The sequence below is a fragment of the Hyaena hyaena genome, unplaced genomic scaffold (genome assembly GCF_003009895.1).
Source record: "Hyaena hyaena isolate Hyena2069 unplaced genomic scaffold, ASM300989v1 scaffold_440, whole genome shotgun sequence".
NCBI lineage: Eukaryota > Metazoa > Chordata > Mammalia > Carnivora > Hyaenidae > Hyaena > Hyaena hyaena.
The window spans coordinates 805,212-829,208 of NW_024081072.1; positions in this window are offsets into that span (position 1 = coordinate 805,212).

Genomic DNA, 23,997 nt, shown 5'->3' on the forward strand with positions numbered 1-23,997 from the left:
TGCTTGATTCTTGTTTTTCTTAGAGGTGATTTTTTCTCCCCACCTCTGGAATCCTGTAGAATCTTCTTTTTATTTTTAATATTTCTTAATTTTTTTAAAAGCTTATTTATTTTTTAGAGAGAGAGAGAGAGAGCACGTGCTATCATATGTGCAGAGTGGAGGAGACAGAATCCATAGCACAGAGCCCAATGTAGGGCTTGAACTCATGAACTGTGAGATCATCGCCTGAGCCAAAATCAAGAGTTGGCCACTTAACTGACTGAGCCACCTCGATGCCCCTTATTTTTATATTCTTAAATTTCCCTAAAATGTGCATTTTTTCTTATCTCTCCTTCGGTTGCCCTGTGAGTTCTTTCAATTCGAGTTATTTGGGGGGAAGTTTGTTTCCATTGTTCTTTTGTTTGTTTGTTTAATTAAAAAATTTCTTTAAGTGTTTATTTATTTTTGAAGACAGAGAGAGTGTGAGCAGGGGAGGGGCAGAGAGAGAGGGAGACACAGAATCCAAGCAGGCTCCAGGCTCTGAGCCATCAGCACAGAGCCTGAAGCAGAGCTCGAACCCACAGACCGCAAGATCATGACCTGAGCTGAAGCCGGATGTTCAACCCATTGAGCCATCTGAGTGCCCTGTCTCCGTTATTTTTATGATGTTTTCTCTTTTTTATTTGGATTCTTTATTTTTTATAATTCCTATTACGTATATACTGGTACCTCTACTTCTACCCCTCATATCTCTTAGTTTTTGTCTTACATGTTTGCATCTCTGTGTCTTGACTGCTGCCTCCTTGAAAGTTCCTCAATACGAACTTCCAGTTTACATGTTCACAATTCCTTTTTTTAGTTCTGTCAAGTCTATTTTTATTTCATTATCTTGTTCGTTATTTCAGTTTTCATATTTTTATGTATAATATTTCCTTTTTTAAAATGGATTCTTATTCTTGTTTCGAGTGGCTAATATCTTCCTTTATCTCCTTGCCATATTCATTGAGTGTCTCTCAAATTAGATCTCATAATTCTACTTCAAATGGTATATATAGTCTAGCTTGTTGAATTTTTTGGAGGTAGTTGCACTCTCTGAGGGTTCAGGAGGGTGCACTGAAAAGAGGCTGAAGGCCAAGCTCCAGTCTGTCATGTCTTTGAATTGAAGAAGAGGGGAGGGGCCAGCCTGTGAGGAGAGTCCAAGCTCCACAGGCCACTGATGACCATGCCTCCTTTGCTGTCTTGGCACCAGGCAACAACTGTGATGACAGGTTCCTGTCAAACCGTAGGGAAATGCCACGTGGGAGAAGGTAATCCTCGCAGGTTGTTATCTGCCAGCACTGGGGCTTTGGAAGTCAAGCTGTAGAAGAATTAAGTCTGAGGGTAGATGGTCAGCTAATGGCTGTTTTCCTCAACTACTCACTTTAGCAGAGCATATATGCACTCCCCTTATCTTCCCTCTTGTGCAACTGAACCTGCAGTGTGGGCTATTTCCATTGATTTCTACAGAGAAGAGACAAGCAAAGAATATATCAAGACAATTGTGGAAAAGAGGCAAGAGGAGAATTTTTAAATCTTCCCACCAATCTATACTTTACTTCTATCTCTGCCTTCTCCCAAACACAGCTACACCACTGACCTTCCTACCTACCCTCTGACACTAATTTAAGTCATACTTTCATCTTTCCAGGATTTTCTCTTATAACTCTAGATTAGTCTTGCCCATTCCTGAGACTTCAGATAGATGGAATTATGTGAATTATTCTTTTGTGTTTAGAGTCTTTTGCTCAACATAATGTTTTTGAAATCCATCCATGTTGTATATCAATAGTGTATCCTTTTTATTGCAGAATAGTATCACATTATATAAATATACAAGCAACTTATTTATCTATTCTCCTACTGAAGTTTTGTAAGATACCAGGGACCCAGAATCTCTGGGGTTTTTTTCTTCCCAATGCAGCAAGGTAGTTTGTTTTTATGTATTTTATATAACACATGTTTGGAGTTAACCATGTATTTAGTATTTTCTTTCCTCATCATACATTTCTTCTATCTAAGATATTTCATTCAAGATAATTTGTTTTCGCTGACTGAATTACCTTAAGATGTGTTTTATTGAGAGTCTGAAAATGTTACCTTTATCTTGAAAGATATTTTTGATGGATATACAAACCTAGGATGCTTGTTGTTTCCATTTAAGTGCATTCCCGTATCTTCCTGTTGTCTTCTGGTTGCCACTGAGAAGTAAACTTCTCTGTCTCATAGTTGTTCCTTTGTAGGCACCACAGCTATTCTCACATCTTACTATGACGTGTTCAGGTGTGGATTATATTTTTAAAGTTTGTTTGTTTTGAGAGGGGTGAAGGGGCAGGGAGAGGGAGAGACAGAATCCCAAACAGGCTCAGTGCTGTCAGCACAGAGTCCTATGTGGGGCTCGAATCCGTGAAATGTGAGATCATGACCTGAGCCGAGACCAAGAGTCTGACGCTCAACTGACTGAGGCACCCAGGAGCCCTTGGATTTTTTTAAAACTTAACTTGCTGCTTGAGATTCCTTAGATATCCTGAATGTTAGGGTAATGGCTTTCATGAACTCTGGAAAGTTCTTAGCTATTTTTTTTTCTTGATTATTTTCTGCTCCTCATTCATTCTCTTTTCTTCTGCAACTCTGATTGGACATACAACAGACCCCCTTCACTCTTCTCTGTCTTTTGATGTCACTTATACATTTTCCAACTTTTTGTCTCTCTGGGCTGAAATTCAAATAATTTCTGAAGATATCCTCATTACTAGTTATGTTATTAGCTATTTCTAATCTGCTGGTAAAGCTATCTACTGAGTTTTAATTTCAAATACAATTTTCATTTCTAAGAGTTCTACATGCACTTTTTCCAGATAAGCTTGACCACTTAGTTTCTTCCCTCATATACATATTTTAAATCTCTCTTTTATTTTTTTAAACATGTATTTTTGTTTTGTAGTCTGTGTCCGATTATTCTAGCATTTCAAGCTTTTCCATGACTGATTCTGTCAAATAATGGTTTCTGTAGGCTCTTGCTCAGAGTGCTTTATTTCCTTGAGTATTTTGTGATTTCTTTTTTTTTTTTTTTTGGCCTTGATATCTGATTTCTTGGAACCTTTTCAGTTGGAATTCTTTAAGGCCCAAGTCGAGAATGGGTTATTCCACAGAGTCTTTGGTTTGTTTTTATCAGCATCGGGGATACTACCTACCTAAGACCACTTTATTTTTCTTTTAATTTTTTGAATGTTTATTTATTTTTGAGAGAGACAGAGGGAGAAAGACAGAGTGCAAGCAAGGGAGGGACAGAGAGAGAGGGAGACAGAATCTGAAGCAGGCTCCAGGCTCTGAGCCAGCTGTCAGCACAGAGCCCGATGTGGGGCTAGATCTCAAGAACCGCGAGATCACGACCTTAGTTGAAGTTGGTTGGTTAACCAACTGAGCCACCCAGGTGCCTGTCATTAAGGCCACTTTAAAGTCTTGGCTTAAGGTCCAGAGAATTTGAACTGAAAATTATGTGAGGGACAATTTCTGGTTACAAATTCTCAAGAGACATTTCTTTTCCTCTCTACTTTGTGCCAAGGTTTAAAACAGGCCAATTCCTCTGCTGTCTCCTAAGTGGGGGAGGTGATTTTACTTCGAGTCTATTCCTACATGGAGAGTATAGTCTTTTGGGGTCCCAGCTTTATAAGTGGAGACTCACATCAGACTCTATAAGTACAGAGGTCTGAATGTCCTTTTCTCCTGTGCCCTTCGATTGCCAAGGCCATGAACATGGAAGTTTGACTTCACCAGATTAGGCAAATGTCCTCAGGCAGAAGCTGCCTGCGTGCTCCATTGACTTTCCTGGGTTCCATCTACAGTTAGTTTCTGGCCTCTGAAAACTTATGACTTTCTTGCCAGTTTATCCTCACACTTACATAGATTTAAGAAAACCTCTACCTAGCATCTTTAGTTGTTTTCACCAGAAAGAGTGACCAACATAGCTAGTTTGTCTAAAAACAGGAGTCCTATATTTGTTTGATTTCACTCTTATAAAATGTCTGTGTTATGTATAAGTTAAAAAATGCACATGATACATTAATATAGTATTTAGTTTTAATTTATACAGGAGCGTGTGCCCAGAATGTTGATGGCTGGGGTATGTAATAAAGAAAGCTTGGGGAACTCATCTTAGAGTCACAACATGGACCATTCCCTTCTTTACAATACCTGGGGAGATGACCACAGCAGAAGGCAGGTTGGCAAGGCCTTCAATGTCTCAGGCATCTCCAAGCTTTCCTCTTGCTTTCCTATGATGGGGCAGAGTCTAAGAAAATGATGCAAATATGACTGGTTATCTTTTATTTCCTCCCAGAGTCTTGAAAGCTTCCTAGGGAAGCTTGTCTACCTCTTCACTGAGATGGTGGCTGGTTGGTGCACACGGGCCTGTGTGCTGACTGCAGTGCTGACTACAGAAGACCTGGACAATTGGCTTTCTAGAAAAGTCAGCAGCTCAGGCAGCTGTGCGCCCCTCCCCCCCCCCCCCCCCCCCCCCCCCCCCCCCCCCCCCCCCGTTGCACTGTCCCTGGCTGATCTTACGCGAGACAAGCCTCTTTCACTCTAAAACAGGTTTTTATATTGGAGATGATGGTTTTGACAGAGAAATACTTGCTTTCTTTTGACTGATAGGACCTTGGCAAAGAAAGTCCATTTTGCCAGTTGCTGGCTGATGTCCTGGCCAGGAAGAGCAATAACTTCATTAATGAATTATCTCCTACTTACAAGACAAATTCGACTCATTTGTTTCCTTAAAGAGATGGTGTCATTGATTAGAGATGGCCATTAGTGACCACAAATAAATGTATCTGTTCACCCTTCAAAGATGTTTGACGTTTGCATATCATGCTAGGAAGCAAAACAGACGGTTCTTTGGCTCACCTGTATGTCTCCAGGTTACCTTAAAGGCTGTCTCAGAGTTCTAAATAATAATGATTAAAGAAGAAATTATTTAAATTTCCTGAGTTTAATGAATAGATTTAGAGACATCCATTTGTAACCATTTTATTGGAAGCAATGCTAACTTTTGGCCAAATTACACGCAGAACTACCTAGCAGTGATCATGTGATTAGGGTACAATTCACAAGCATGGTGGTCTCCCAGATAATGAGTCTGACTATAACAAAGTACTTTGCAAAAGCTTCAAAGCCAAAATGGAATATAGCATGCCAGTTTTGGAACCAAAAACCAAAGTCAAATGCTAATTTTTACAAAAAGGCATCAAAGTTTTATTTTTTTAAAGTTGACTGAACTAGGTTAGATTGAAATTGGAGCCTATGTATTATTAAAATAATTGAATTGGGGTATCAAAATATCAGACTGAACTTGAATCAGAACTCCATACGTCCTCAATGCTAGATAACAGGTCCCTCCTTTATAATCTAAATTGGACTTTTTTTGAGAGGGAATGGCAGTTATGCTATCAGACAACAAAGTGATAGGACTCACAGGATTAGCCTTCGGGGGAAGGTACAGATGTGCCAAGAATGACAAGGCGCTCCCTGGCCCTCCTGAGGTGAGCCGGAGCTGTCAGTTCTCTTGTAGCACAGCATATATGTGTCTGCTGTGTCTTTCTTTCTACAGGGTATCATTGGTTGAACTGAGGTTTGGTCATTGCAGCCAGGTCAGAACTGACCATATGGGGGGACCAAATCGTCTGGGCTGACTCTTCATAGGCCACTTATTTTGCGGGGGGAGGTATAGAGTTACATCCCGCTAGACGTGCTTTTCATGAATGGATGCGGAAATGTTTGCAAATGACATGGTTCCCGAACCCCCACCAGCTGTGCTGTCTTTTCTGGGTGAGCCTGATTGCTTTTGGCTCTACCCGGTGCAGTGTTTTCCATTAAATCAGTCTTTCCTCTGTGGGGGTATTTATTATGTGCCATTTTGAAAATAAAAGGGACGCGGAGCAATCATCCAGCAAAACCATAAAACATTTTATTATCCGAGACGGTGAGGGGACAGGTTTGACATACAACACTGGGAGCCGCGATGGCCGAACAATGTGGTACTAAAGCGTGATTTAATGAGGCTTGGAGGATTTAGTTCAGTCAGAAAAGTTCTACTCTGTCTTGGGCATAGGAGAAGTGAGCGGGTGTGGGCCCCTCACTGAGCAGCATCTCACCAGGGAGGCTTCAGCCAGCAGCCCCTATTTGTCCTGCTGTCCCAGACAGCCATTGTCAGGGAGACTTGCGTACTGAGAACTTCTGACTGATTTAGTGGACCCCAAACTTGGCATAGCTTCCTGGTGGCTTCCGTTTCACAAGGCCAGCAGTTAATCCAACAAAAGGCTGAATTCATTTCCCTCTATATCCATTGATTGCCAACTGAGAGCTGGATGCTGTCAACTTGCTTTAAAAAAAAAATTCCATTTCACTGGAATTGAAGTCTTTTGCCCTCTGATAAATGGCAGTGTGCTGTCTTGGGCAACATTTTTGTTTTCCACTTTTCCAGAGGAAAAACTCATTAGCAGATGGTGGCTGGACATCAAGTCAATCATTGTCTTTGGATTTAATCATACACATCTTTCTGATCCAGCTGAACCAAACCTACCTGTGATACTTCATTATTGTGTTGGCACAACCTCAGCCACTGAGTTATGAACACAAGACGTTCATGGACAAGTTCAAGCATCATTTGTTATCTTCTTCACAGAAGTGGATGGAGGCACTTGCTGAATATTTATCAAGTAACCATGGCGTGCTTGGTCCCCTGGGATTGAATGGAGCTGTCAAAGAGTTAAAAGCTTAGTACCTGTCCTGAAGGGGCTCATGATCTAGAAGGTGAGATGTGGCATGCACATAAAGAGATAAACAACACTGCTTTATTACATAACCTACTGGCTTTGTTGAGATGGCCTTGGTCTAGTGTAACATGGTAGTTCTCCACTCACAGCACAGTACAGGATGACCTGAGAGGCTTTCAAAAACGATGAATGTTCAGGTACTGTCTTAGTTGTTTGGGGCAGCTATAACAAGAATATCATGGACTGGGGGGCTTAAACAACAGTCATTTATTCCTTACAGTTCTAGAGGCTGAGAAGTCCATGCTCAAGATGCTGGCAGATCTGTTACATTGTGAGAATGCACTTCTTAGTTTGCAGATGGCTATCTTCCCATTGCATCCTCACATGACAGAGAAGGGAAGGAGGGAGAGAGAGACAGAGAAACAGAAACAGAGTCAGAGAGAGAGAGAGAGAAAGAGAACTCTTCTGTTTCTTCCTATGAGGGGGCTAATCTCATTCGTGAGGGCTCCATCTTCATGACCTGGCTACCTCCTGAAGGCCCCACCACCTAACACCATCACACTAGGGATGTGGTTTTAACATATGAATATTAGGGGAACCGAAATAGTCAGTCTGTAACAGGCCCTCGTACCAGAGATCCTGATACAGTGAGTCTATGGAGAGTCTGGGCCTTGGTACTGAGAAAAGCTCCCCAGATGATTCTGATGTTCTGCTAGGGCTAAAAACTGCTGGTCTAGGAGACAGATGACTAAGCTTTTTTTTTTTTTTTTTTTTAATTAACAGGTTCTACTCTGGATTTTGCCCCTCTCCAGATAAATAACTTTCTCTTCTCTACTCAAATAGCTCCCTATACACATCTCAATGATAGCCCCACCACTTCCCTGTGATAATCTCTTCATCCCTTCTTGTTGCCCCTCTGGTGGTAGGGACAGAGCTCTAGTCATCCTTTTCCTCCTAGAGCCCGGCACAGAAAAGATGCTCCACAAACACTTGCTGGATGAGGGAACAAAGGAATGAGCTGGTTGACCTTGAATAAGATACATAAACTTTCTGCTTAGGAGTCTTTGTCTCCATCATAAAGATGGGGGAAGGAAGGAATGATGCTATCATTCCTCCGAGGCTATATTAGATGTGGATGCCTTCCCCTGATGACTTTGGAGCCCTTTTAAAATAAAGGTACAGTACAAATTCTAGGCATTCTCATGGACAATTGACCCTGGAGTAATACCTTTGTTCTCCCATTTTGTAGCAAGACACGAGTGAATTTTGATGACATTATGGCAGAGCTGATGCTGCCACAATGAGTCTACTAATGTCTTCTAAATGAGATGGCTGACTTTTAAAGTAGTTCAGAACTCAGCTGGGGCCCAGAGTCTGAGAAGGAAATAAAAGTCCAAGAGGGTAGCCCCAAGACCTTGGTCATGACCAAGAGACAGGGGCTAGGGGTCAGGAGTCTCCCCACAGCCCTCTGTCTCAGGGCATGGTTGACCTCTAAGTGACTCTTTCATTAAAATTCTCTTTTCAAACCCTGTTTGCAAATGCATTTATTTACTTGGGAAGGGAATTGAGGTATAAGGAGGCTTGCATTTTTTTTTTTTTTTAAGATTTTATTTTTAAGTAATCTCTACACCCAACAAGGGGCTTAAACTGACAACTCTGAGATCAAGAGTCCTATGCTTTTCCGAATGAGCCTGCCAGGCACCCCAGGAAGCTAGTATTTCTAAGAAAATGTGTAGAACACTAGTATTTCTAAGGGACCAGTGGTTAGAACTCATTTACAGTGACAAATTAAGTATTGATGTCTTTTTATTTTCTATGTATTAGTTTAAATATGTTTACAAGTACTCCCTCATTTTTTTCCTGCCCACAATCTTCATTGTAATAAAAATTAGCACTCAAAGCTCTAAGCCACCTATTCAAGATTATGGGAAGGCTTATGCTTCTCAGAAAACATTTAGGCTATTTAGGTGCTGTAAATTTTGTGCTAAGGTTTACGAAATCCAGGCTCACTTGTTTACTTGAGTTTTAGAGCCCAGGAAGAGCCTCACGCAATGTCTTCATCGACCTCTGCTCTCTGAAGCCTGGGCCAAATGCTGACCTCCCTCCACTGTTGATGGAGCAGACCTCCTGCCTTATATTTAATGATCAGATATCTCCTTTGAGATCAAAATGCCTTTAAAATTTTTTTCAGGTGGGAAAAACTAAGGCCCAAGGACATCAAAGGTCATCCTTTTTGTTGTTTTGTCTCTCTGAAGTGGTTCTTTTCCCAAGGTGCCTCTTGCCTATTTATTTTGGAAAAAACATGAATCCCCACTGTCATTAGGGAAATTGGTATCATTTAAAGGTGAATTAAATATTCCCCTCTTCTAAACTGCTGTGGGGAGAGAACAAAGGAAGTGTCACATGATGGCGGTTAACACAAAGGTGCTTTTTTTTTCTAGTGTAAATGGTAAGCGGGTAATAAGAAAGGCACTTTTGTCAAGACAGCAGGGCATAACCAGCAACAGTAATTTCAAGGACTTTGAGTGAGCTGTGTGGTTAGGCTCAGTTGTCGGTCCCTAAAGCATCATGCTGGAGTCAGTTCCTAACATCATTGAGCTTCAACTTCTACCTTTAGAGCAGGGCGATTCTGCATGTCAAATCCGGAATCTAAATGAATGTGAAGAAACCTCAATTCCTCTTTGCAGCCACAGCTGGGCAGCCACCAGAGAGTTTTCAGGCTAGACATGTTTTTCCCCAACATCTGTCAGCTTAGCTAAATCAGAGCTCCAAATGAACAGTGTAATACCCAAGATCATTATCTGGATTTGTGACACTCCCTCCCTATTCTCCCTGGAGGATTTAGGATTCAAAATGAAAAACAACATTTGTAAAGGATCAGGAAAGGGAGGATTTTCATCTTTATTATTATTACTACTAATAATACATTTTCATTAACATGGTTTTAATGGTATGAAACGAGAGAAATGAAACATGCCCCCTCCAAGTCAACACATTCCCCTGTGCCTTTTGCCTACAGTACTGTATCTTCGACTCATTCAATCCAAGATAAGCCTATTAATTAAGCTTCCGTCTACAGGTGCAGTCTACACAGATGTAATTTGCCGCTCTGAGCTAACTGAAAACTTGCAGATGGGCTCTGGGTTTTGCACTTTTTTTTTTTTTACAACATGGAAAAGATGTGGTCTGTGCTCCAGGTAGAAGGAGAGAGTTAATCCACTAATCAAGTCAAGAAATATTTATTGAGTGCCTACTTTATACTCAGCTAGGTGCTGGTGCTGTAAGGGATGCATGAGGAGAAAACTTACACCTTTAATGAGGAAACATGACTCACATTACAAGCAGTGTGGCATTGTGGACAGAACATAGTGTCTGGAACCAGGCAGACCTGGTTTAGAAATCCAGTTCCACAGCTTAAAAATGGCATGACCTTGAAAATTTTATTTCACATTGTAGCACCTGGTTTCTTTTTATTAAAACAGGATATTAATACCTTGAAGATTGTTGTAAGCATTAGCAATAACTTTGTAAAGCACCTGTTTCATCAGAGACACTCCAAAAATATTATTATAAGGTGGAGATATTTTACATATATATTATGATTAGTTATGGTTATGCAAAGATAGTTATGCAAATATTCAGAGTCAGGAGGGAATAGTGCCAGCTGGAATAGATGGGTAAACGTTGAGCATAACTAAGGTAGCCCTTAGAAATGACAGAATCAAATTGCTGGAAGGAATCTTACAGGTCAGCTGATCCAACCGACTCATTCTACCAATGCAGAAACAGAGGCTCAGATAAGGTGACTTGCCCAGACTAGTCAATAAATTGGGAGCAGAGACCAGATTGAACTTACACGTGACCCTGCTTTTGGAACTGGTGCTATGTGATGTGGCCGTTCCCAAACCTGGCAGAGCACTAGGATATCTTGTGGGCTTAAAAAAAAAAAAAAAAAAAAAAAAAGCTTTTAAGACGTCTGATTCATGAGGTTGAAGTGAGGCCCAGGAAAATATTTTTGCAGTGGGTTCCCAGCTTGCAGACCAGCTCCCTGGTGAGCTTCAGGAGCACCGAGCTGGGAGCTACAGACCCAGTACTTTCTCTCTCCAGCTGTGGGAAAGACCATCTGGGCCATTCTTGACCTTCTCTGTCTCTTGAAGGGATTGCCCTGGTTGAGATTCTGGGCACCTCCATTGCTCATCATCACTCTGTTATTCCACTTCAGCTCAGCCTGGGACTGAAGTTTAGATAAGGTCTGGGGTGGTTAGGGGTGAAACTCACAGGGGTGGTGGTGGGAAGGTAGGGCTGTCAGTTGAAACTGGCTGGGGAGCTGGTTCCTGAGGGAAGGAGACGGAGGCCTGGTCACATAGCTAGGTCAGGGCTCCAGGATGGAGAGCTCTGTGAGGGAGACATTGTTTTATAGTGGAGCACTTGTTAGGTTGTGTTCTGTAGTGGAACATGAGGCCTTTGAGATGCTCTAAAACAGATCTCCGTGCACATAAGTTTGGGGAGATGCTACATATTGCATCCCGGTCTAGGAGATTCATAATGTACAGGGAGAGCTCTAACAAATCTTATTAACTTCACTTAGACTGAAATGTCCCAAATGTATCGGATCACAGGGCACTTCAGAAAAAAAACCCACTAACTAATGTTCCATGGAACACATTTTGGGAAACACTGTTAAAGCAAATGGAGTCATTATGAGTTCTGTCCTCAGTTTTAGAGAACTTTTAGAGGAACTCAGGGAGGTGATCGTTAGAAAGAGCACTTAAGAAGAGCAGGAAATGAACTGGAATTTCTCAGCCTAGAGGAGTGGAGCCTTACACGACACGTTTTTAGTTATATGAATTGGTATAATGAGGGATATGATTGATTGTTCTTCATATTCGCTGAGCATCAAGCCAGAAGGAATGGGCTTAAAAATTAGGCCTAGAGATTTAGGAGGAAGAAAAAGGGAATCTTTCTGATAAAGGATATAAACTAGAATAGTTTGTCTAGGGAAATAACACAATTTCCAGAGTCTCATTCATTTCATGGAATAGAATCAGAAGGGAAGCTTGGATAATGACTGACTCAAGTCCCCTGCATTTGCTACCCTGTCTCTTGATCTTCAGGGATCTAGACACTTACACAGGTGACACCAGAGAGAGCACCCTCACAATCTGAACAAAGATCCAGCAGATTACAGAACCACAGATTCAGAAAAAAACCAACCTCTTCTCTGACTTCCTACCAAAGTGGGTGTATTTTTGTCAACACTCTTGCCCTCTGGCCTTCAGGAATATGCTGGGAATACCTCCAATGCCAGAGAAATCCTTACTTTTCTAAGCAGCTCATTTCATTTATGGATGGCTTAAATTGTTAGGCAATGCTGCCTTACCATGAACCAAAATATGTTTCATCTCATCTTACACACTTTAGAGCTGGCTCTTTATGTCGGAACTCCACAGAGCATGCTTGTTACTTTTTCCCTATGAAGGACCATTCAGATGTCCAAAGACAAATATCGTATCTGCACAAATACATCCTGAAGACAAATCTTCCAAGTCAGTCAGCCGTTTCTCCTACCACACATCTGTAGAAACTTCACCATGACTTCAGTGACTATGGGTTGATCATCAGGACCACAGCTGGGTCACATCCCCTCTGGCACTAGACAGTCCTACCACAGAGAAAGCCATGTGTGCAGGGTGAGTCTCTAAGATGGAGCACTCAGACCAGTGTAGCATGTCTGGAGGGCTGAGCTGGCAGATCTATTTGGTCTCTCTACATGTGGGATCAAGGGGCCACTGAAAGAAATGGAACACACACTAATATAAAAAAAGGTTGATGAGCACTGGCTTGGCAAGGTCATGGACTCTTGGGAAAGGGCATTGTGCCAGGGCTTTAGGGGTTAGAAAGGGTTGGACCTATAGTTTCTCCAAGTCACTGAGTGCACTAGGTGAATCTGCTTTGTGAACCTATTAATGGGGTGCAATATGGAAATGCTGGAGGTGTCCCCACCTCCTGTGTCGCATCTTCCCAGCAGTTATGCCATTGCAGGGGGAGCAGGAGAGGAGGTCTGGAGGGGTTCTGTACCTGGGGGTGTATGGGAGGTGTTCCTGTGGGGGTGGGCAGGAGTCACTCACAGAAATACTCACCTTGCCCCTCACTGGGACCACACCTGCCCCAGACCATGCAGTTAACAAAAATGCTTTTCTTTCCCCCACACAAACCACTATCAAGTTCTGCCTCATGATGCAGTAAGTTCTTTGAGTCTAAATGTAGGATTTTACATTTGTCCTTGCTACATTTAATTCTATTTATATGACTTTGTTGATGTTTTTCAAAATTGTTTCTTTTGAAGGGCTGGATATTCCTGCTATCTTGGAGTCATCTTCACTTTTGATAAGCAAGCCTTCCATTTCTTCCTCAAAGCCTCGGTACATGCCCACCAGAAAAGGATCAAGGGTGAGAGTTTTGTGGCTTGTTGCTAGAGACTTCTCTTGAGTGGGTCACTAGCCCTTTCATCAACTTTCTGGGTTAAGAATGAAAATATGATTCATTCATAGAGTGGGACGATTGTCCAGTCAGTGTTTCTCCGTCTCATTCACAGAGAAAGGAAGGCTACTGAAATCAAGATACAGTATGCAATAGTTTGATTTTTTTTCTTCTTTCTGTCTGATATTCATGGGGAATTGGACTTGATGGAAGACTGATGGTATATGTTAGCAGACAGACATTGCTAACTCTGGGTGAAAGAAGTCTTGCCCTCCCACTCCGAGGCATGTCCCTTGTGTAACAAGCAACACTTGCCTTTCACAGCGTAGAGTTCCAACTCTTGGAGCAGCTTACCTGGCCTTCACCAACTGGCTTCCTTTTCCAGCCTGGTCTTTCTTTGCTTCCCCCTTCTGCTCCAATTCTCTTAATAGGGCTACACTCCCTAAACTTGCAGCTATTAGCACCTTTCTCCCAGTTCCTGAATACTGGACACTCTTCTCCCTCCACTTAGTTTGACTACCTCCTGCACAGCCACCAGCTGAGATCTATCTTCCTCGAGGACACTAACCTCCATGTGTCCAGGCTGGACCAGTCCTTCCCACTCGCTCCCTCCCATCCCAGGCTTACCCCTGTAATAACACCTGCCACTCAGGTGTCCTGGCATGTGGACTTCTTCCACTTGGCTGTTAACTCCTTGAACAAAGACAGTGTCTAGTGCAAGGCAGGCTCTCAATGAGTCAATTAGAAACCACAGGCTGGGAGTTCCCAGGGTCTGAAGACATATTAGAATATTCTGAAAGAGCTCAAGGTCCTTTGTTGATATTTAGAGTCTGGCCGTGAGCAAGTCACTGTCTTTTGGGGCTTCAGTTTCTTTATCTGTGAAATGAAGATGATCTCTAAGACTCTAAGCTAATGCAACAAAGAGCCTTCAGTTGGAAACTTGAAGTCCTGACCTTGACCTGAAGAGAGACTGGAAAAGATGTTTAACCCACTCACTTCTCTGAGTCTCAGTTTCTTGATTGATAAAAATGCTGAACTCTGTGCAGTTGGATGGTGTTGGAGACAGATGGCTATTGAGCAAGTCACTTCGTGCCTCAGTTTCCTCATTTACAAATGCTCATTACTTGGCGGCATCCTGGTGAGGACTGAATGAGCTAACCCCGGTAATTAGGGAAGAGGATAACAAGGTATCGAATACCAAATCTGTGTTACATGCATTTGTTATAGAACTGGATCCTGCCAATAACCTATATGATAGGTTTTACAAAGCTCATTTTAAGGAAGCGGTTCAAGGTCACACAGTTTATAATTGGCAGACTGGCTTCCCAAGGCGAGGCATGCTTGTCCCATTTCACCCTGTGGCTCGGTTCCTCCTTTGTTCAGTGCTCAGCACTGGGCTCTTTCCACCTTTCTAGGTCCAAGTCTGGCTGTAGGACCTGCTCCAGCCCCAGGAAGGAGACCATGCTAACATGAGCCTCTCTGGCCTGCAGATGGAGCGAGGTCTGGCGGGAATCTGCTGGCGCTGATGGCACGCCTGGCTCCAAGCCCCGCTCACGCTCTCTTTCCGGAGTGGAGGCGGGGGGAGCAGGCACAGAGGCGTCCAGGCAGCGTGCATGGTTTATAAAAAGCCATCGGGAGCGCTGTCCTGGGACTGCAGTCATTTATCCGCACTTTTTCCTTGTAAAATGTTACTGACTGTTTTACACCAAGGGCAGTTTATCCTGAATGGGATGTACAGGCATTCAATTCACCTCTACTTTTTGCCAACTCTGCTTTTTCCCCCCTTGCTTCTGAAGTTATATATGGTTCTGAGAGAGGAAGCCATTTTCTATCTGAGAGAAAAAAAGAGCTGACGGCTTTAAAGAGAAACCTTCCATCATAGGAGAGAACATTTGGTTGGAGAGATAATGCCTTTGTTTTTAAAAATGGAACCCTGCTTCAGTGGTATTACATTCTTCTGAAATTGACCCCATTTCCGGTCCGATGCTAAGAACATTACAGAGGTGATCTGTATCAGGGTTTCCCGTGAGGGGGAAATGGAGGAGAGATATGATCAGCCCCATTTTTCAAATGGGAAAATTGAAGCTCAAATCGGTTAAATCGCTTGTTTACGACCCCAGTGGAAGGCTGCTGGGGCAAGTTGGGGTTAATAACAGAGAACAGAAAGAGAGAGCGCACCTCTGAACTAGATACTCCCCCTCTCCTGCCTCTACCTGTACTTCTCCCCAAGTTTGTGAGACAGGTGTTGCTTTGTGCTCCATTTGCAAATGAAGAGACTGAGTTTCTGTGACGTTAGCGGCTGGCTGAAAGTCACACACTTTATTATTGCAAGGTGGGTCTCAAGCCCAAGCCTTCTAAATCCAGCCCTCCAGCTGCCGCCATTAGTACCCGCCACTTGCCTGCCTCAGCTTTCGCAGAGAATCTGAATATAATGGATTGCTGCTGTGGAATGCCAGGATATTTTAATTTATAGAAAAGAATAATGGGGTTCAGGTGAATGCCCTCTTCTGTATATTCTTTTTGGAATGAGGCTTAGCTTTATTGTCCCTTTCACTTCCCGTTAGTTCTGGCTAAAGTGATTCCATAATGACATATAAACCCAAACATGAGTAATTGATGGCAGCCTCAGGAGCTTGAGCAGAATAAAACCAGACTGAGTAGAATCTCCAGGGTGAAGAATTAACATTTATTGGTTTAGTGAAATGAATTTATGTCCCAATAAAGCTGGTTACGGACTAGACAGTGATTTAATGAGGTGCCTTCTGTAAAAAGAGCAAATATGAACTTCTGGGCTTGGGGTTAGGGTATAACTGAAATGTCACCTACTAAACCAGTTTTTCAGATGGGTTCAGAAAAACCTATGAAATTTCCTCAATCCGTGAAATTTGTGTTTAACCCATTTTTACTTCTACAGAGTCGAAAGTTGAAGGGAAATTGAATCAGCATCTCTAAAACCATGAACGGTACATTTGTTCATGGCTCCCACCAGATCAGGGCTCTGAGCATGCCTGGAAGCTTGAAGAATGAAGATTAGGACAAATGACATCAGAAAAGAAAAGAGAAAAAAACTTAATCTAGGTATGCATGACACCGTTTAGGTCTATCGGTTCTTATTCTGGGTCTGTAGGAAGATGGGGAGGGAAAGGGCGGAGAGAATAATGGTCCAGGGTGCCTTGTCAGGGGTGGGGCAGTGAGCAGAGAAGGATGTCCTTGGCAATTGTCCGTTGGCCATCGGACAGCCTGTATCTGCCATTATAAGCCAAGACCATCTCTGCCCCGTCTCCCCTCACTGCTCTCTTTGCTTCTTCATTGACAGAACTGAAGAATTGGTTTTCTTTGATAATAAAATTCTCAGGCCCAAACCATCAGAGTCATCTTGACTCTTTTTATCTTGCAGCTCCTAGCTACCATCAGTAAATCCCAAAGGCTCTACTTTCAAAATACCTTTAGAATCTTGCCATTTTTTACCAACTCTGCTGCTGCCTTCCCAGTTCATCCACCTACCCTCTCTTTGCCTGAGTAACTGCAATGGCATCCTAATTGGTCTTCCTTCTTCTATTCCCGAGTCTCCCTCCCAACCTCCACACATACATTTACAATCTGGACTTATTGGAGCAGCCAGAGGGGGATGCTTTTAGAATAAAAGTGAGGTGCTGCCTCCCCTCTGCTCCAGTCTACTGTGGCTCCCCATCTCACACAGAGTGAAGCAAAGTCATTGTAATGACTCACAGAACCTTCCAGAGATGGGCCCTCTCCAGGCACCCCTGCTCTCTGACCTCCACCCCATCACCGTTCTGGAAAATAAATAGCTTCCTACTGCAGCCTCGTTGACCTCCTTGCTTTTCCTCTTCTTCAGTCTCTGCCTGTCTGCTTGCACTGCTCTTCTCCCAGACATCCAGGTGGCTGGTTCCTTGACCAACTTCATGGTTTTGCTCACTCTCACCTTCACAACTGAAGTCCACTTTGACTACCCCTTTAATGCTGCAACCCCTCCAAGGTCCTCAAGTGCTCCGGATCCTCCTTGTCCATCTCTCCTTTCCCCAGAGCACCTGCTACTTTTTGACATGTTTTCTATTTCACTTATTTATTCTGCTTTTGTTTATTTATGACTCCTTCATTTGAATGTAAGCTCTGCAAGGGCTGGAATCTTTCTGTTCTGCTTACTGATATAGCCCCAAAGTCTAGGACAGTGCCTGGCACATTGGAAGTGCTTGGTAAATGCTTGTTCAATGAATGAATGAATTAAAGAATGACCAAAGAATGAGAAGTCTGCTGAAAGTCATCCTAAAGTAGATTTAATACTGACGTGAGAAGCAGGAGTAACTCAATTTTGTTTTCATAGTTGGATATTTTTGCAGCCTGTTTTTTCTTATGTGTTTGTTTTTAACTCTGGAAAATAAGATATATTGAATTGAGTTCAAGTGGTATTTTCTACGTCTACAAAGTCTTGAGATTGTGGACAAAAGAATTGTAGTTAGATGAAGAGGATTCTTATTTGAATAATTCATGTTAAATTTGATTTTTTGGAGCGTATTAGAAATTTTGAAACTTGAAATTAAGTGGAATAGCTTAGGAAAAGTGCACCCTCCTATAATGTCACCATTGACACTGACAAAATATTTGAGCACCCACTGGGTGCAGAGCAGTGGGAAAAAAAGCCCCATTAAATGTGTGGCATACACATCTGTGCCGCCGTGAGGCCAGATGTTCTAGTTGTGGGAGTTTTATGTTTCCAGTACTTCTAAACAGGAATCTCAGATTTCGTGCATTTAAATTAACTTTGTGAGGAGTAGCTGTTAAGTGTAAAATGTGGTCAACAGTGAAGAAAGCAGAAAGCTGATTGGCTCAAGCGGAAATATCCTGCAGCACTTGGCATGATTTTTTCTTATTGTACTTTATCAGGCAAAACGTAGACCATAGTTGTCATCCTAATTCACATTTGTATAGCACCGTGCAGCTTACAAAGCACGTGCTTGTAATAGATCACCTCAAGTGTGTAGTCTCTGGGAAAAGATTTGCCAATGCCATTGTCTCTCCTGTTGTAATTGGTATGTAGAGCTTGGTTTTGTAGCCCTGGAGGCAAACCGTTCCGTGTTGCGTGGGTGAAGAGGAACCCAAGACTGGAGGAAAGGCTGCCGGGCACCCACACGTGTGCATCCAGAGCACAGACTTCGCCACCATGCTGCCTGGTTTCAACTTCCTCTGGTTGAGGAATCTCAACCTCATTTTCATCAGCTATAAAATGGGGTTAATAATAGTAGCTTCTTATAAGACACCTATGAGAATGGAATGAATTTTTTTCTTTTTTTAATGAGAGAGAGAGAATGAATCCCAAGCAGCCTCCATGCTCAGTGTGGAGCCTGATACGGGACTCGATCCCACAACCCGGGGATCATGATCTGAGCTAAACTCAAGACTCTCACGCTCAACTGACTGAGCCACTCAGGCACCCCAAATTTTTTTTTTAATTTTTAAAATGTTTTTTATTTATTTCTGAGAGAGAGAGAGAGAGAGAGAGACAGTGTGAGCAGGGGAGGGTCAGAGAGAGAGGGAGACACAGAATCTGAAACAGGCTCCAGGCTCTGAGCTGGCTGTCAGCACAGAGCCCGACGCAAGGCTCAAACCCACAAATGGTGAGATCATGATCTGAGCCAGAGTCAGATGCTTAACCGACTGAACCACCCAGGCACCCCTAGATGCCCCAAATTTCCAAGTGGAGAGTACTTAGAACAATTCCTGGCATCTGGGAAATCTCCCATGCACACTAGCCATTAGTATTAGTGAATGGACTCCCTTGTCCCTCATCTCTCTTTCAGTTTGTTGGTCATACTATTGGAAAATTTCTCCTTGTGGTCACTCTTCTTGATATATAATTTTAACACTGTTAAGAGATAGCACCTTAGGAGAATCAGATGAAAACTGGATTCCTTCTCCAGAGCCACGGGCATATTCACATGGATAGACATTTTTGCTTATAATTTTGGGAAGTTTGTAAATTTCTGAAATCCAGATGAAGGATCTCCAGGTGAGAGAGTATTGTGTCTTCAGGGGCTCGGATTAGATTATCCCTGGTTGGATACAGAAATGCTGAGGCATAGGAGCACATGTACCCCAATGTTCATAGCAGCGCTCTCCACAATAGCTAAAACATGGAAAGAGCCTAAGTGTCCATCAAAAGAAGAATGGATCAAGAAGATGTAGTTTATATATAACATGGAATACTACATGGCAATGAGAAAAAATGAAATCTGGCCATGTGTAGCAACATGGATGGACCTTGAGGGTGTTATGCTGAGCGAAATAAGTCAGGCAGAGAAGGACAAATATCATATGTTTGCACGTATAGGAGGATTAGGAGGTACTTGACGGAGGAACAAGGGGGAGAAGAAGGGGGGAAATGGTGGGGGAAAGGGAGAGAGGCAAACCATGAGAGACTCTTGAATGCTGACAAAAACTGAGGACTGATGGATGTGGGGGGGAGGGGGGGATGGGCATGGAGGAGGGCACTTTGGGGATGAGCACTGAGTGTTATGTAGAAACTAATTTGACAATAAACTATTTGTAAAAAAAAAAAAAGATTATCCCTGGTTGAACCATCACATTACACCACCGAGGCCTGTGACCACGGAGCAGGAGTCATTTGACTTGTCACATTTAGAACCTGGATCACTGGGAGGGCAGACTCAGCGGATGCTGGTGCGTCCCATGAGGGAATTAGCGGAGAGGACACAGACAGTGGAACAGGTGTCTTTAGAGACCAGCTTTCTCCACAAAATCACTCTCCTGGGGCACCTCTTCTCAACGACTCTTGGCTGCTTGGCTCTGCTCCAAAACCCATGTAAGCCTGACATTCTCTCCTTGGGCTTCCTCCTCTGCTCAGTCACTTCTCCCTGGGGCAGCCAGCTGCTGAGAAGCACTGAGAGGGAGAGAGTCATCCCGATGAAAGTGAAGAGGGTCTGAGCAGATCATAACAGCAAGAGTGATCTGACAAAGGGAGTTACACCATGGAGGCAGAGCTGTATAATTGGATGTCAATATATGTATTTCGAAACTTAGTCTCCAGGTATCCTAACTTCCCAGGGAGATGAAAAAGAATCTTTCAGTATGAAAGCTTGTTACATCTCAAGGCACGCTGGTGCTTCCCAAGGACAGAGCGAGAAAGTAGAGTCACAAGAGCTGCTGCGACATGGCGTGTCATTGACACCTTCTCCCATCACAGCTGGATGTGGGCCTTTAGATTTCTCTTCTGTGTCCCTTCTTCTTCTGCAGCTCCCAAGGACAGGGCAGGGTGGTGTGATGGCCAGCATTGGCTTGCGGAGGTAGCAGCCTCGTAGTTTGGACCCAGATCGACTCCATGGAGGAAAATGCTGATTCTCCATGTTTTCTCTGCTGCTGGAAGAAGATAATAAAAGCTTTTTTTTCCCCCCTCTTGGGGACTTGGTGAAGATTAATTAGATGCTGCCTGTGAAGTGTTTTAAGCTCTGGCAGAAGAAGGTGCTAAGCATTATTTCTAAAGTTAGCTTCTTTAACCCATTCTGTGTAATAGGGATCTTCCTCCATTAATCGGGGTCTGGGTGGATGCAACCCATTCTCCAAAGTAAAATGGCCGGTAGGGGGATGGTGGTAGTGGGGGTCTGATGGTGGAAACAGAGGTCAATTTCATCTACTCACTTCAAATGGAAGACCTTATTATGAACTGAGGGTGGTGGTTGAACACACCCAAAAGAGACAGCAATGCAGCCAGGGCCAGAGCAGGCAGTGGCCCCTCTGAGACTTCTTGTCTTAGGGGTTGGTGATAAAGGAAGGGGGCCTCATGACTGAGAATGGGGTAGCCAGAGGGCCCAAAGTGGGAGTTTTTGCCTGGCTTCCTTCAAGACAGAGGGACAGACTGAAACACTTTGGCTAGGAAAAATCAACTCTTATTCACTGCCCAAGCCTAGAAGCAGGCCCAGGGTGAATTAACTGTACTGTCCTGTATCCCAGTGTGTGGTAACATCCAGTGTGAGAAGGATCTTCTCAGATGGTCTTCCACACTTCCAGAGGAAAGTGTAATCAGACACATGTTCTAAAATAGAGGATAAGGTCTTGAATCAAGAAAATTTCTTTCATTTATTAATTTAATACATATTTATTAAGCATCTATGATTTTTAAAAAAATGTTTAGAGAGAGAGAGAGTGTGAGCAGGGGAGGGACAGAGAGAGAGGGAGAGACAGACTCATAAGCAGACTCTGCACTGTGAATACCGAGCCTGATGTAGGGGCTTGATCTCACAAACCGTGAGATCATGACCTGAGCTGAAATCAAGAGTCAGACACTTGATTGACTGAGCTACCCAGGTGCCCCTATGCGTTTACGACCGATCATGGTTCTACATAGTGGCGGTACAGCAGATCAAGATGGCCAAATTATGCCCAAGGAGTTTATATTCTAGCAGAAGAGATAACTGGGTAAACAATAATAAATAAATAGGTAAGCCAACTCCCTATTTGTCGATATCTGAATGTAAGCTGTTTGTTTTTAAAATATGTTTTGTTCATCACTGTGTTGCCAGCACCTAGAGTAGGCCTGATAGCTAGATATTGGGTGCTCAATAAGTGTTTGTTGAATAAATGAATGGGAAAGATCATTTCACACCGGTAAGTAAATGAAATAAATGAATCTGGGTGTAGGTGGGAGATGAAGATGGAGAAGCAAGAGTTGGATGGTGTAAGGTTTTATAGGCTTTGGTAAAGTTTGGGTCAGAGCAATAGGTTTTAAGCATAAGAAGTATGAAATTTACTTTCCATTTTTAAAAAGACCACTCAAGTGCCTTATAAAGATGGGTGAATGAAAGGTGGCCGGGTCATGAAGATTATGAGTGTGAGGTTTGGGGCAAGGTCTAAGGAGAAGCTCCAGCAGGGAGGAGGGGTCTTATGTGGCAGTCTTGCTGAGGCCTGTTGAATTTGTATTGCGTGGCCAATTTTGCCTTTTAGATCCCTGCCCCCTGCCCCCCACTATCTTTAGGAAACTTTCAGTGCCTTCATTTCCTATTAGTTTTGATAAATCTGTTGCTGGGCAATATTTTACATTGCTGCTAGTGCCAGATAATTCAGAAAAGCTTGGGTCCTCTTCCTGGTAAGACACTCATGAGGGCTGGCTAGACCCTTCCCCACGCCCACCAGTTACAGAGATAATGCATGGGACTACTGGCAAGAACAGATAATGGTTCTTTCACCTGGTTAACTGTAAACCCCCAGGGACCTTTCCAGGCCCAAGCAGGTGGCTTTATATATTGTGGGTATGAGGGAGATATTCTCCAGGAAATGATTGCTGACCAGGTAGTCACCTTACACTGCTGTTATACACTGATGAGAGCTAATGAAGGCTGTAGACATTTCCCCAGCATAGGCACATCCACCAAAATTGTGCTAATTAATTAATTAAAATTGTGTGCTATTTTAAAGGTCTGATGGAACCCTTGATGTTCTAGCTCTGGAACCTCTAAGGGTACATAAGGACCAGGTTAAAAGTCTCTGAAGGAAGCTAGACCCTTGATGCCATCACTGCCTTGGAGTCACTGGCCATTGCCACCAACATAACCTATCAAAACCCTACAAGCCAGGCTGACACAAACCACAAAAAAACAATGATTAAAAATGGAGTCACTCGCTTCTTTCCTGGGCTTCAGGGTCTTCAACCACAAAATAGGGGTAATTATACCTCCCTACTTAACTCATCAGGTTATTGTGGGCATCAAAGTAATTTTAAATGGTTATATATTACTTGAGAATCAAAAATCCAACTACCTCTTGGGGTGGGGGTGGGGGTGGGGGCCAAGCAAGTAACATATATCTGTTAATTGGGGCCAGATGTAAGATAATAGAGAATGATGAGGCCCATGGCACACTTGAGATGTGCATTTTGTAAAATTCAAGTTTTATGAAACAATGTGGAACCAACTGTGGATGTTACAAAACATCTGTGGGCTGAATTTGGCTTTGGGCCATGAGTTTTAAATTCCTAAAAAATGTTAAGTAGAGTTCTCTACTAGCTGTCCTGTGGGGAGTCCAGATGGGTCAACCAAGGCCTATTCTTCATGTGCATAGAGTAGAAGGCTGATAATTCAGTGTGGTTTGGAGGGTCTTCTCCTTCAAATATCTTCTTCTTAGGCCTTCCAGGAACTGAAATCCTAACCATTAGTGTATGGAGTGGGGGTCGGGGGCTGGGAACAGTGATGATTAATTAAAGGATTAATGGTTCTCATTAAGATGTAAATATGTTATCTATAATGGAAAACCTATTGATTCTGTTTTGGCCACTTACACTCAAGCATTTTAAGACAGTAATCAAAAACGTCTGTAAGCTGTAATTATACTCTTTAGATTTAATATTGCAATTTGACTACCTACTATGTATAAGGTGCCTTAATACAGGCTGGGACTTCATAGATGAGTACAACTTGACCCTGCCTTCAAAGGCATTTCACTGTACGGGCCAACATGTTGCCTTTAAAAAAAAATTTTTTTTTAATGTTCATTATTTACTTTTGAGAGAGAGAGAGAGAGCGCACGTGCGCAAGCAGGGGAGGGGCAGAGAGAGGGAGACACAGAATCCAAAGCAGGCTCCAGGCTCTGAGCTGTCAGCACAGAGCCCGATGCAAGGCTTGAACCCATGAACCATGAGATCATGACTGGAGTTGAAGTCAGATGCTTAACTGACTGAGCCACCCAGGTGCCCCCAACATGTTGCCTT